This window comes from Somniosus microcephalus, chromosome 7 (assembly GCF_052327205.1).
Source record: "Somniosus microcephalus isolate GS21.2 chromosome 7, FLI_Smic_1.0, whole genome shotgun sequence".
In the NCBI taxonomy this organism is placed as follows: domain Eukaryota; kingdom Metazoa; phylum Chordata; class Chondrichthyes; order Squaliformes; family Somniosidae; genus Somniosus; species Somniosus microcephalus.
This window is the reverse complement of record NC_140993.1, coordinates 118924279-118937864: the sequence shown is the minus strand read 5'-3', so window position 1 is coordinate 118937864 and position 13586 is coordinate 118924279. Positions and strand designations below refer to the sequence as shown.

Here is a 13586-nt window from a genome sequence, read left to right as displayed (position 1 = left end):
CTATTTAATCCTATGTAAAGCCATATGCAGTACAGTTCTTACCAGAAGCCATGTGTGTCTCAAGATATCACTGAATTGGCGATGAGGATGCGATTGTGGATTTCCTATCTGAAATTTTTGATGGAGGATAATCCTGCCCAACCGACGGAGGGACTGTTAGAGGTTATTTGTTTTGCAGAAAAACTTAAAAATCCGAGGTAAATTTTGCGCACACGTCGCCGAACTGTCGACGTTGCCGGAGTCCAGATGGCTGCACTGTTGGGAACAATAGGGCGCTTGGGTGAGTTCCATTGTGATGAAGAGACTTTGAGCGTATGTGGAGCGGCTAGAAATGTTTTTCACCACGAATAGTATTGTCGAAGTCCTCGATGATGTAAACCATAATCGAGCGGTTTTAGAAATGAAACAGGCAATTTTTTTGACTGAAGCAGGCCCTGAGGTGTATGAAACCCTGAAAAATGTACATGTTCCCGCCAAACCGAAGGACACACCACTGAAGGAGATCCTAACCAAGTTAGAACAACACTGCAGTCCTGAGCCCCTGGAAATTGCTGAAAGTTATCATTTTGGAACATGTGATCAATTAAATGATGAGGGTATCAGTGAATACATTGGACCTTTAAAAAAGCTATCTATTCACAGTCATTTCGGAAACTTTCAGGACTGAGCTTTGCGTGACCGCTTTGTTTGTATGTTGAAAAATGAACATATCAAAAGTAAATTGTTGACAACCCCTAACTTGACTTCTGACTTAGCTTGTCAGACAGCTATGTCGATGGATATGGCCGACCGATACTCCCGAGAGTTCCGCACCATTTCCAGTCATCAGACAACTGAAGTGGATTGGCTGCAGGCTAAAAGTAAAAGGCAGTTGGGCCCCAAGACCTCAGCAACCGGCCAATGTAACAGTGCATTGAAGTCGTGCTATCAATGCCTGGGACAACACATCGCTCAAAGCTGTCCGCATGCGAAGGCTGAGTGTTTCTATTGCAAGAAAAGTGGGCATCTTGCAAAGGTATGCCAACAGAAGAGTAAACTGACTGGCAATGCTCGAAGTAGAAGTTGCCAGACACTGCATACCGTTGAAGAGAAGCAGCAGGACAAGGAGTTTCTGGAGATTCATGTTATCAGGAGCACGAAGGTATCTAACAGCGATATTGCGACAAGTTGTTTGATTATCGACTAGAGAAATCGAAGGTAGAGCTGCGAGGCTACTCATGAGAGCAAATCCCTGTAGTAGGAAGTGTCACCATACCAGTGAAATACAAGGATCAGTGTCAGAGTTTGCCTCTCATAGTAGTGGCAGGAGACAAGCCTGCCTTGATAGGTAGAAATTGGTTGGGATCACTGAAGCTGGATTGGAATGAGATTTTTCATGCGGAAGCAAAATTTGCATCAAAAGATGATGTCATCAAGCAGTATCCGAAGGTGTTCAGTGAAACGGGCAGTCCGATCCAAGGCTGCAAGGCGAGTGTCAGAGTGCAGAAGGATGCAAGACCAGTTTACTGCAAGCCACATCCCATACCATACGCACTTAAGGAGAAAGTTGAGCAATAACCCAAAAGACTAGAAACTGAAAACATTATCTCTAAGGTAGATCTGAGTAATTGGGCTACACCCATTGCTGTTGTACCTAAGTCAGATGATAAGGTAAGGTAAAGCTATGTGGTGATTATAAGGGAACCGTAAACCAGGTTCTAGAGTGTAATCTACCCAATACGTTGCCAAATGTGGAAGATTTGTTCACAACGCTGACAGGTGGCCAGATCTTTTCGAAGTTAGATCTAACAAATGCCTAGCAACAACTTGAGTTAGATGAAATTGTTGACAACCCCTAACTTGACTTTTGACTTCGCTTGTCAGACAGCTATGTCGATGGATATGGCCGACCGATACGCCCAAGAGTTCCGCACCATTTCCAGTCATCAGACAACCGAAGTGAATCAGCTGCAGGCTAAAAGTAAAAGGCAGTTGGGCCCCAAGGCCTCAGCAACTGGCCAATGTAACAGTGCATTGAAGTCGTGCTATCAGTGCCTGGGACAACACATCGCTCAAAGCTGTCCGTATGTGAAGGCTGAGTGTTTCTATTGCAAGAAAAGTGGGCATCTTGCGAAGGTATGCCAACAGAAGAGTAAACTGACTGGCAATGCTTGACTATAAATACTCACCGAGGCCTATATCAGTTCAATAGGCTACCATTTGGAGTGTCTTCTGCCCCTGACATATTCCAGGGGGTAATGAACCAAATTTTGCAAGGGATTGAAGGGGTAGTTATTATGTCCGTGTGTAATTGAGACACGGACTGCAGGAGTTGGTTACAACAGGTGTTTACTGAGTGGAGACAAAACTGGAACGACTATGCAAAGTTACTACACAGCCTTATATACAGGGGTGGTCACTACTGGTACTGCAGTATACAGGGGCTGCAGAATATAGTTCCTTCTGCAAAGTACATACACTACAATTCCTCCCCTTTTAGCTAAACAGTACATAACATTCGATTAATAATCAAATAACATATTTACAATTACAGTTGCTATATACATTAGCTGAAGTTAAGCAATTATAAGTTCAGTCTTTGAGGAGGTTTCCTGATTCTGTCTGGATAACGCCTCTTTGGGGTATCAGGTTCTCCTGGCAAAGTTGATTCGGGATCAACGTTGTTGTTTGGTTCGTCTGCTTCCAATAACTCCGATTCTGAGGTAGATGCAATTGGTACTTCGGTTTCATCACCAGGTGTATCGGATCGTGGTGTGGATTTGACATTTTCCAGTGACTCTAGAATCTGGTCAGCATGGCGTCTTACAATGCTCTCTCCAACGTCCACGGTATACATTAGAGGTCCTTGCCGTGTGCCGATCATTCCTGGCTGCCATTTCTCTGTGCGGTAGTCCCGGGCCAAAACTGGTTGACCTATCTTAAAACTCCTGGTCGGCCTTTCATTCATATTCTGAAACTGCCTGTTCTCCACATCTCTTCTGATGTTTGGCCTAACCAAATCCAAGTGGCATCTTAGTCTTCGATTGAAGAACATCATGGCTGGAGTTTGGTTGGTAACCGCATGTGTCGCATTCCGGTAGGCAAACAAGAAGTTATCCACCTTGTGTTGTAGGGGTATGTCTTCATTACACATTGCCTTGATAGCCTTCTTGAATGTTTGAACGAACCTCTCAGCCAATCCATTGGTGGCTGGATGATATGGGGCGGATGTGTAATGCTTAACACCATTGTTCTTTAAGAACCTCCGGAACTCTTCAGACACAAACTGTGGTCCATTGTCGGTGCAAATCTGTTCAGGCAGCCCATTTCTGGCGAATATGGTTCGTAAGACTGTGATAGTTTTTTCTGTGGTGGTTGAGGACATTTTTATTACCTCTGGCCACTTTGAATGTGCATCCACCGCAATTAAAAACATCGAGTGCATAAATGGACCAGCAAAATCAATGTGTACCCTTTGCCATGGAGATGAGGGCCACTCCCATGGATGTAGAGGGGCTTGTGGTGGGGCGTTTTGGACCTTCTGGCATCCTGTACAGCTCTTGGTCATCTCTTCGATTTCTCTATCGATTCCCGGCCACCACACAAACGCTCTGGCTAAGTTCTTCATTTTTACCCCTCCCAGATGACCCTCATGAAGCTCATTGAGCACTCTATCCTTCAATTTGGGTGGAATTACTACTCTGGATCCACACATCAAAGTTCCTCTGCACACTGACAGCTGTTCTCTTCTCAGCGAGAATGCTGGCAACAGTGGTTCGCCATGTGCTGGCCATCCCTTCACCGTTAAATCATAGACCCTGGAGAGTGTCGGGTCATTTCGTGTTTCGTTTTCTATGTTTGCATTCGTCACCGGGAGACATTCGACTATGGTCGAGTGGAATATCTCCACTGGATCCACTGCAGGTGCTTCTTCCACCATCGGCAACGGTAGGCGCGACAATCCATCAGCATTCCCATGCTGTTTAGTTCCTTTGTACTCGATGTCATATTGGTGTGCCCCTAGGAAAAGGGACCACCTCTGTATCCATTGTGCTGTCATTATCGGGATGCCCTTCTGAGGGTTGAAAATGGAGACAAGAGATTGATGATCAGTTAGTAGAGTAAATTTCTGACCGTGCAGGTAGTGATTGAACTTCTTCACCCCCCACACCAGGCTGAGGGCCTCTCTGTCAATCTGGGCGTAGTTACGCTCGGCTGAAGTTAACGAGCGTGACGCAAAAACTATCGGCCTCTCTGAACCATCAAGGAATTTTTGTGACAGTACCGCTCCAATGCCGTAGGGAGACGCATCACACGCCAGTCTTATCGGTAGTGATGGGTTGTAGTGAGCCAATACTTCTCTTGAAGTGCTTAGGTCTTTACTCTTCTGAAAGGCCCGCTTACATTCATCGCTCCATTTCCATGCCACTCCAGTCTGTAGCAGGGCGTTCAGTGGGTGCAGAATTGTGGACAAATTCGGCAAAAACTTATGGTAGTAATTCACCAATCCGAGGAATGACCTCAGTTGCGACACATTTTCAGGCGCTGGAGCCTTAACTACCGCTTCAATTTTGTCAGGGGACTTATGTAACCCCTCTTCATCAATCACGTGGCCACAATACGATATCTGTTTCTTAAAAAATTCACACTTGGGGCGGTTGGCTCGTCGCCCATGTTCTCTTAGTCTAGTGAGCACCTGCTCTAGGTTGGCAAGGTGTTCACTGTCATTTTCACCTGTCACTAGGGTGTCGTCCAAGTAACACTGAGTCCCCGGAATCCCTTGCAGGACTTGTTCCATCACTCTTTGCCATATCGCCGGAGCTGATGCTACTCCGAATACCAGTCGATTATACTGGTAAAGACCTTTGTGAGTGTTTATCGTGAGATACTTCCTAGAGGATTCTTCAACCTCCATTTGCAAATATGCTTGTGCTAGGTCAATTTTTGTAAAACGCTTCCCTCCAGATAGTGAGGCGAAAATATCTTCTATCCTCGGGAGGGGATACTGTACTGTGTGAAGGACTGGGTTCACCGTCACCTTGAAGTCCCCACAGATGCGAACCTTCCTTGGCTCCTCAGACTTACTGTTTAACGTTTTTTTCATGACAGGAACGATGGGTGTCACCCACTCGCTCCAGTCTACCTTAGATAACACGCCTGCATTCTCCAGATTCTCCAGCTCTGCCTCGACGGCTGGGCGAATTGCATACGGTACCGGTCTTGCTTTGAAAAACTTGGGAATTGCATTCTCTTCTATTTTTATTGAGGCGGTTACGCCTTTAAGAGTTCCCAGTTCTTGTTGAAATACCTCTTTAGCGTTAGCTAAGATTTTTGACGTCGTCATCCTTTTTACCAGCCACAGTGAGTGCCTGAATGGAGTGCCAGTCTAAACTTATCTTTCTGATCCATTCACGTCCCAATAACGGTGGTCCACCATCCTGCAGTATGTACAGATACAATTTCTGTATTTCCTTGCCTTTGTATTCGACAGGCACCCTTATTTTCCCTCTGGGGTATACTTTCTGCCCCGTATACATCGTCAAGACAATGGATGTCTCTTTCAAGGGTATGTGTGAGAATAGCCGCTCGTAGTCTCGTCGATTCATGATGGTCAGGGCTGATCCTGTATCCAATTCCATTTTGACTTGGGACCCTGCTATCGTGAGGGTGACCCAAATGGTTCGGTGATCCTCTTTTGCGATTACGTTGTGAAGTTTGAGACAGCTTAGTCTCTTGTTCCCGGATTCACTATCGCTCTTCTGGTCTTCGGAACTACTGTCCATCATCTTTTGTACTTTCCTGTACTGTTCATTAGTAGCCTTTTGTTGTCGTTAGTCTTCTTCCCAGACCTGCAAACTCGTGCAATGTGTCCCATCTTTCCGCATTGCCTGCATATTTTGTCCTTGGACCAGCAGTCCTTCTGGTCATGGGTTGTTCTGCCACAGCGATAACATTTTTCAAATCCCCATGTCATTTCATGGGTGCCGTATTCCTGTGGCTTTTGCTGTATTTCTGCAGCTCCCCTTGCTGCTGCTTCGTACGATACTGCCATGCTGAAAGCCTTATCTAGCGTCAGCTCTTTCTCTGAGAGTAACCTCTTCTGGGTTCCTTCACTCAGGAGTCCACAGACAAATTTGTCCCGTAGGGTATCTGCCAGTCCTGCTCCGAACTGGCAGTGCTTTGATAGCTTGCATAGTTCCGTAAGGTAATCAGCATTGCTCTCATCTTTATGCTGATTTCTCTTGTGGAATTTAAATCTTTCTGCTATCAGCAGCGGTGTAGGATTTAGGTGTTCCTGTAGGATATCAACAATTTCGTTAAAACTCTTCGCCATCGGTTTGGCTGGAGTTATCAGGTTCCGCAATAGGCCGTACGTTCTTGCGCCCATTAAGTTTAGTAGTACCGATGCCTTTTTCTCATCAGCTACTTCGTTTGCCTTGCAATATACTTCGACTCTTTCCACATACGTGGTCCAGTCTTCTATTGCATTATCGAAGGCAGTGATATTGCCAGTCTTCGGCATCTTGGAGATCTAAGATGGCACCTCCCGCGCTTTGCCTTCTTCCCCGATTGAACAAAATGGCACCTCCCGCGCTTTGCCTTCTTCCCCGCTGGACTGAGATGGCGCCTCCCGCGCTTTCTGTCTTCTCTGCTGCTGCTAGCGCTGTTGCTGGCGTTTTTATGCCTTGATGGCGATGCCCTATGGTCTTCGCGCACTTCCCCCCCGCGCTGCTGCTAACGCCGCTCTCCGCGGTCCCCGTGGCAAACTGCAGCTCCTCGCGGCTTCCTGCGCTTCTAGTTTCTTTTATTTTCCCGTCGTCAGAGCAAACCCTACGGGACACTTTCCTCCCTCTTCTCGGGTCTGTACGCTGCCCGGCTTCGTAGCACCGGCCGCGCCCTGTGTGCTCCACCCTCTCTCTCTCTCTCTCCTCTTCCCGACAACGCTGCTCGGCCCCGTTGAAAAGCCACCCGATCGAGTTCTAGCCCGCCGCAGCCCAGGAAGGATCAGTGTACTACCTGCCACCAGCCCGATTAGCTGGAACACCATAGACAGGATATCCAAGCCCCGCTCTCGACAGCCTCTCCTGCAAATCTTCAACTCCGATGAATCAGAGGCGGTTGCCCACAGTCGACGCCCGTTTCTTCTGTTTGTTTTTTTTTCTTTCTTCCTTCTGGCCTCGACCTCTAACAACTTCGCTTCAGGGATGGATCCCCATGAGGTGGTGCAGAACTGTAGGTAAGTTCGGATCTGCTCGTCGCCAGTATTATGTCCGTGTGTAATTGAGACACGGACTGCAGGAGTTGGTTACAACAGGTGTTTACTGAGTGGAGACAAAACTGGAACTACTATGCAAAGTTACTACACAGGCTTATATACAGGGGTGGTCACTACTGGTACTGCAGTATACAGGGGCTGCAGAATATAGTTCCTTCTGCAAAGTACATACACTACAGTAGTGTGTTATTTGGATGACATACTCATTTCAGCACCAAACAGGCAAATCCATGATGAGGTGTTGAATGAAGTGCTCAAACAGCTAGAGCAGCATAGCGTATGAGTGACAGCGCACAAGTGCGAGTTCGTTCAAAACTCAGTGGAGTACTTAGGGCATAGAGTAGACAAAGATGGTTTACATCCAACCAAGGGGAAGCTGGATGCAGTCAGAAATGCACCCACTCCCAAGAATGTCTTTGAATTTTGATCATTTTTGGGTCTTTTGAATTATTACAGAAAGTTCCTCCCAAACTTGGCTACATTGTTACATCCACTGAATGAGCTGTTGAGAAAACAGGTCTCTTGGAAGTGATCAAAAGAATGTGACACAACATTCAAAGAGTGTGAAAGCCAGTTAGTAGGGAGTACCATGTTAGTATCTAAGGAGATCAAGCTAGCATGTAATGCCTCTCTGTATGGAGTTGGGGCAGTGATCTCTCAGGTACTAGATAGTGGGGAGGAGAGACCAATTGCTTTTGCTTCACGCACTCAGTGCCAGTGAGCGGAATTATGCGCAGATCGAAAGGGAAGCTTTGTCATTGATTTTTGGGGTCAAGAAGTTTCACAAATACTTGTTTGGTCGGAAGTTTACCATAGTTACTGACCATAAGCCCCTGACAGCAATCCTCCATCCAAAGTCCCCAGTTACAACCTTAGCTGCAGCCCAAATGCAGAGATAGGCTGTGATTTTGTCAGCGTATTGATATGACATTGAGTACAGATGATCAGCTGATCACAGTAATGCTGATGCTATGTCCAGGTTGCCATCCCAATCACAAGTTACACCTAATATGGAAGAAGTGTTCTATTTCTCATACATTGATGAGCTGCCAGTCACAGCTGAAGAGATTGGTAGGGCAACCATACGTGACCCAATTATGTCAAAGGTATATGATTACATAGCAAATGGATGGCCAAACCAAGTATCAGAGGAAGATATCCATCCATACTTCGTTCGTAGGAATGAATTGTCAGTGGATAAAGATTGTATCATGTGGGGAGCAAGAATGGTTATCCCAAATAGGTTCAGGTCTAAATTGTTAGGTGATCTTCATGACCAGCACCTGGGAATGTGCTTGACCAAGAGCTTTGCAAGCAGTTACTTATGGTGGCCAGGTTTAAATAAAGATATAGGGCTGGATTTTGATTGAGGAGGCATGTAGGAGATGGGACTACAACTTTCGGGGTTGTAGTCCCGCCTCCATCGAGTTGTGGCCAACCCACGCAATTTTCACTTGATTGACCTTGTTGAGCCTGCCCAGCGGGCTCAGCAGGCCAATTAAGGGCCACCCGGCAACAGGTGAAGTCACAGATTGACATTTCATCTGTCAAAAGCTTTTGACAGATGAAATATCAGTGTTTGACAGCTGTTTGAAGCTGTCAAACACTGACTATCTGTACTCCAAGTTAATTCCTTCCTCTCAGGCTGATTTAGAGATCTCTCCAGAACAGAAAGCTGAATGCTGCAACTTTTGACAGCTCGCGGCCATTCTGCTTTCTGTGCCCATGAGATGAAGGACTCCCGAGACCTAAAGGAAGGAAGGCTGTAAAGGTAAGTAAATGTAAGTAAAACTTCTTTACACACACCAAACACACTTACCTCTGAACCCATGCACTGTAGGGGGTGGTGTGTGGGGTCAGCTTCACCTTTGACTTATGAGCGGTTCAAATCGCTCTCACTCCCTTGGTTCTAGACCTTGGACTTATTTGGGGGTTGTGACAAAAGTGCAACAGACAACTAGTTTTGGTGCAAGAAAATTTGATCTTTATTCAAGAGAGAAAATATAACACAACAATCTTAACACTCTAATAAAATGGGGAACACTTTGATACACATGAGGGAAATACAGTAGAAAAATACCTCACCCCTCCCAATCCCACTTTACTAGCTAAGTTGGACTCTAAAGGACCAGGGATAATGCTCACCAAATGAATGCTTGACAGCTGGGCTGGTTCGCGGTTTCGGGGTTCGCTGGATATGTTGGTTGGGGCCTGCCATACCCCAGACGCGGTAGAGGACTTCAACTACATATCTGGTCAGTCTTCGCGAGTCCGCTGATGCGGTAGGATGCGTATTAGATTTATCAGGTGAGTACCCAATTTTCTTCTGTTAGAAATAGGGCTTAGAGTCTCTTTGAGTAAAATCTTACCATGGGGTAAGTCAGGAATAGTTTGTAGAGTGAAAAATCTTGCGAATCTTCGGTTTTCTTCCAAGTTGGTTTTCTTTGGTCGCGGTGGCCCAATATTACCCGGTTGGCTGATAGTAATGTTCGGTTGGTTGTTTCGTAAAGCCCTTGTTGCCGCGAGGTGTCCGATAGTCACTGAAACTGTTGCTCTGGTTTCTTCTTGTCTGTTGCTTCTTCTTCTTTGAGAGAGAGAGAGAGAGAGAACTTCTTCGAGATGCTTGCTCCTTGATCTTGATGTTACTCGATGATGGCTCTTCTTGAACTTGGTTTGAACACACAGTACTTCTTGAACTCCCACCTTGCTGAACTGTACTGTTTGCACTGCTTGAACAGGCCTCCAATTATACTAATCGAGGCTTGCTAATCTGCGCGCCAAATCAGTTTAGGTTTATTCTTAGATTTTGGCGGGCTCGTTAACGTTGAGTTGTGTAAATTGTTTAAACGGTTTCGGGATGGCTTCCTGAGCTGTTGAAGTTGTTTAAAAAATGTGAGAAGTGGTTTCAGGATGGTTTTCCTGAGCTGTTGAGCTCTTATTTAATTGTAGTGAATTGTCCTCAGGCTTTGAGTTTCCTGTGGGGCCTGAGATTCTTTGTAGGTTGGCGAAGTGATTTGTTTTATGCATGTTTTTGGATGGGTCCTGTGAGGCTGTTCTTCCGTGGGTCTATTGTTAGCATGTAAATTTCTTGATAGGGGCTGAGTGACGTTTATAGTTCCCCCAGACAGTTTGACTATCTCGAATACTCAAACTGTCTACTGCAGAGGTAGATCCTAAATTCTGTAACAGCCTTTTTCCCAAACATGCCTGAACATGCCTTTTAAAATGCCAAGTTTGTTTCTGACCTTGAATCTCCTTGTTAGGCCCAACATGCCCTTTTATCACTCCTGAAGTTTTTAGCAAGGGTCCAAAGTCATTTTTAATAGGGTTTGCTTTCATTTTGGGGGATCTCTTAATTTTGAGAATCCTACAGCACCTATCACTCACCTGAACACCGGACATCTCGAACCCTCCAAGCCCTTCAGCCCGATGGTCCGCCTTGCTAAATTGGCGTGGTTTCGATCCGTCGGGAATCCCACACTTCAGCAATAAAAATTGGGATTAGGCTAAAAACTGCCTGTTAACTACCTGTTAACAGGCAGTTAATTGGCGCTAATCCCCTTCCCGCCTTGGGGAGGCAGGTCCCAGCACAGGTCGGGTATCCGCCTCCTTTGAAACTGGCATGGAGGCGGGTTGGGGGCAGGATGGGCTCGTGACCCCCGATTTCGAGATTTTAACTCCCCACACACCTCCAATCCCGCCTCCATGGCCCAATGAAAATCCTGCCCATAAAGTACATATTCAGTCAGTGTACAACATGTCAATCGGTGAGCAAGAAACCACCATCAGTACCATTACAGCCATGCAAATGGCGACCCAGAGTGTGGCAAAGGTTACATGTAGATTTTGCTGAGCTAGAAGGACAGCAATTATTCATAGTGAAAGATAGTCACTCAAAGTGGGTAGAGATGTTTCCGATGCGGATAATAACAAGCAAAACACTAGACAATTTGCGAAGATTGTTTTCTTCATACAGCCTCCCAGAAGAAACTGTGTCTGATAATGGGCCGCAATTTTGTTTAGAAGAATTCACACTGTTCATGAGCAGAAACAATGTGAAACATACCAAAGTTCCACTTCAAATGGTGCAACAGAATGCACTGTACAAATTGTCAAACGTGCCCTCATCAAACAAATGTTGGATCCAAATCCAAAGAAACGTCAGTTGTTGTTGGACCACAAACTGGCAAATTTTCTGATTACCTATCGGAATACTCTTCATACTACTACTGGTAGAAAACCAGCAGAGTTGTTTCTCGTTGTTAAAGCCAAACTTGGCACAGTCCGTAGAAGAGAAACAATCAAGACAGAAAGAGAGGCGCGATAAAGGTAGAGTTAGAGAGAGAAGTGTGAAGTTGAACCAGAAGGTTAGAGTGAAGAACCATCACCATAAATGGTTAAAGTGGTTAAGATATGTGGCCCTCGCACATATTTGGCCAAGATGTTTGATCATGGAAAGATTAGGTTCGATAACATTGATCATATCTTACTTACAAATGTGGAAGGAGTTGAAAGCTGGGATGATTCAATTTATTCTGATGAGTCAGATAGACGTGTTACAAGTAGAGTACCAGTAGCAAATCCTACATCAGACGTACCAGAAACAAGTCCAAGACAAAGTCAGAATTTAAGTCTGAGCCCAACTCAGGCAGGCAAACAATCTGAAAGTGTAGAGAGTCCAAATGTAGATCAAGTTCAGCCCTTGGAGAAAAGTTCTCTGCAGGCTGATCCTAGAATGAGTCAAAGTCCTATAACAAGATCTGAAAGTTCTGTTCAAGAAAGAAGGTATCCTCTTCAAAATAGAAAACCAGTGGTTAAGTTTAACTGTAAATATGGAAAATAAGTTCATATCTTTAGTTTCTGTTACAGAATTCTATAGTAGAATTTGGAAACACAAAATGGGTTCTATTTGCGAAATGTATACCAAGAATTGTGTATACCATGCAAGTCATGTACAATGATTATTTGTTATGATTAACTTCTTCGATAAGGAGGGAGAAGTGTAATAGAGCCACCTGATGGACTACTGATGTAGATAATAATAAAGCCATGTGCAGTACAGTTCTTACTGGAAGCCATGTTGTGCTGTTGTATATATATATTGTGTCTCAAGACATCAGTGTCCAAGACGGGAAAGTGGTGAAAATAAAGATTTTTATGGTTGACAATACATTAACCGAAACTTGACATTAATGTTGACTAAAACACCCAAGTGGCTACCCTTGTGAATTTACTTGTGTGTCATCTTTCTCTTCCATGAGGTGCTACCCCTGTGGCTTCAGCAGAGGTAGAGGCAACCTGCTCACTTCCCTGCTGCGACTGCTTAGACACTCTTGGCGGACATCCTCTGGGTTTTGAAGCCTGTGATGCCCCCGCCAAAGTCTGCTCCTCCTGCGATTGAGCAGGGGCAGACTCGGCCATCGCGATCCGAGGAGCCACCTGGGGCTCTGACTGAGGGGGTGGCAATGGGGGAGTAGTGTAAGCACTTTAAGAGAAGCCCACACTTCCCTCTCCCCTCTCACCGTCATCCCTCTCACGGACCACCCACACTTCCCTGCTAGCAAGGAGCTGGAGAGCACCTTGCTGCACATCAGTGGGGCCATGAGGACCAAAGTCTATGTTGATATCTCTCCTAGATAGGAGGTTTATGAACCTCTGCCATCTATTCTCCATAGGAGATCATGTGCTCTTGTGAGTGGTGCATTAGCTGCTCCATGCAAGTGGCCATCCTGTCGCCTACGACATGGTTGTGCTCATGTTGGAGATGGACTCCTCCATTCTTTGAACATTTGCAGACATTGCGGTCGTAAAACCCGTCAGACCCTCCTGCACTTCTTCCTGCAGCTCCAGGATCGCCCTCTTTCTCGATGGCATCCGAGGCCCAGTGTCTGCAGGCAGCTGAGCAGAACTGTGAGCGTCCTGCACCATCCAGCGAGGAGTCTCCACTGCTGTCCCTGTCTCCACCATCTGCTGTTGCTCACTTGTGGCCTCACCAGGTGACAACACTACTCTCTCGCGTGGGACCTACCAAGGTGTAGTGTCTGCGCTGGTGCTGGGTGTGCTCATGTCTGGTGATGCTGCACCCTCAGAGGCTGGAGACTCCTCTGAGGAGTTGTCTTCCTCTTCCTCCTGGACAGTGGGGTGGGGTGGGGGGGGGGAGGGTTGCGGGCTCTTGATGGACCTGTGGGAGAGTAAAGTGATGAATTAGATACGCCATATGAAGAATGAGTACAGATACCATTATGATGACCATTCAGTGGCTGATGACATCAGTCCCCATATGAGTGACTGATGTATGCCATGTGGTTGTATGATATGTAATTCTGTCACC

At 45.9% G+C, this 13586-nt stretch overlaps 1 pseudogene; it reads left to right on the top strand.

The window, feature by feature from the left end:
• Positions 1–331: 331 nt before the first annotated feature.
• On the top strand, positions 332–2078 carry LOC147114863 (uncharacterized; annotated as a pseudogene).
• The last annotated feature ends 11508 nt before the right edge of the window (positions 2079–13586 follow it).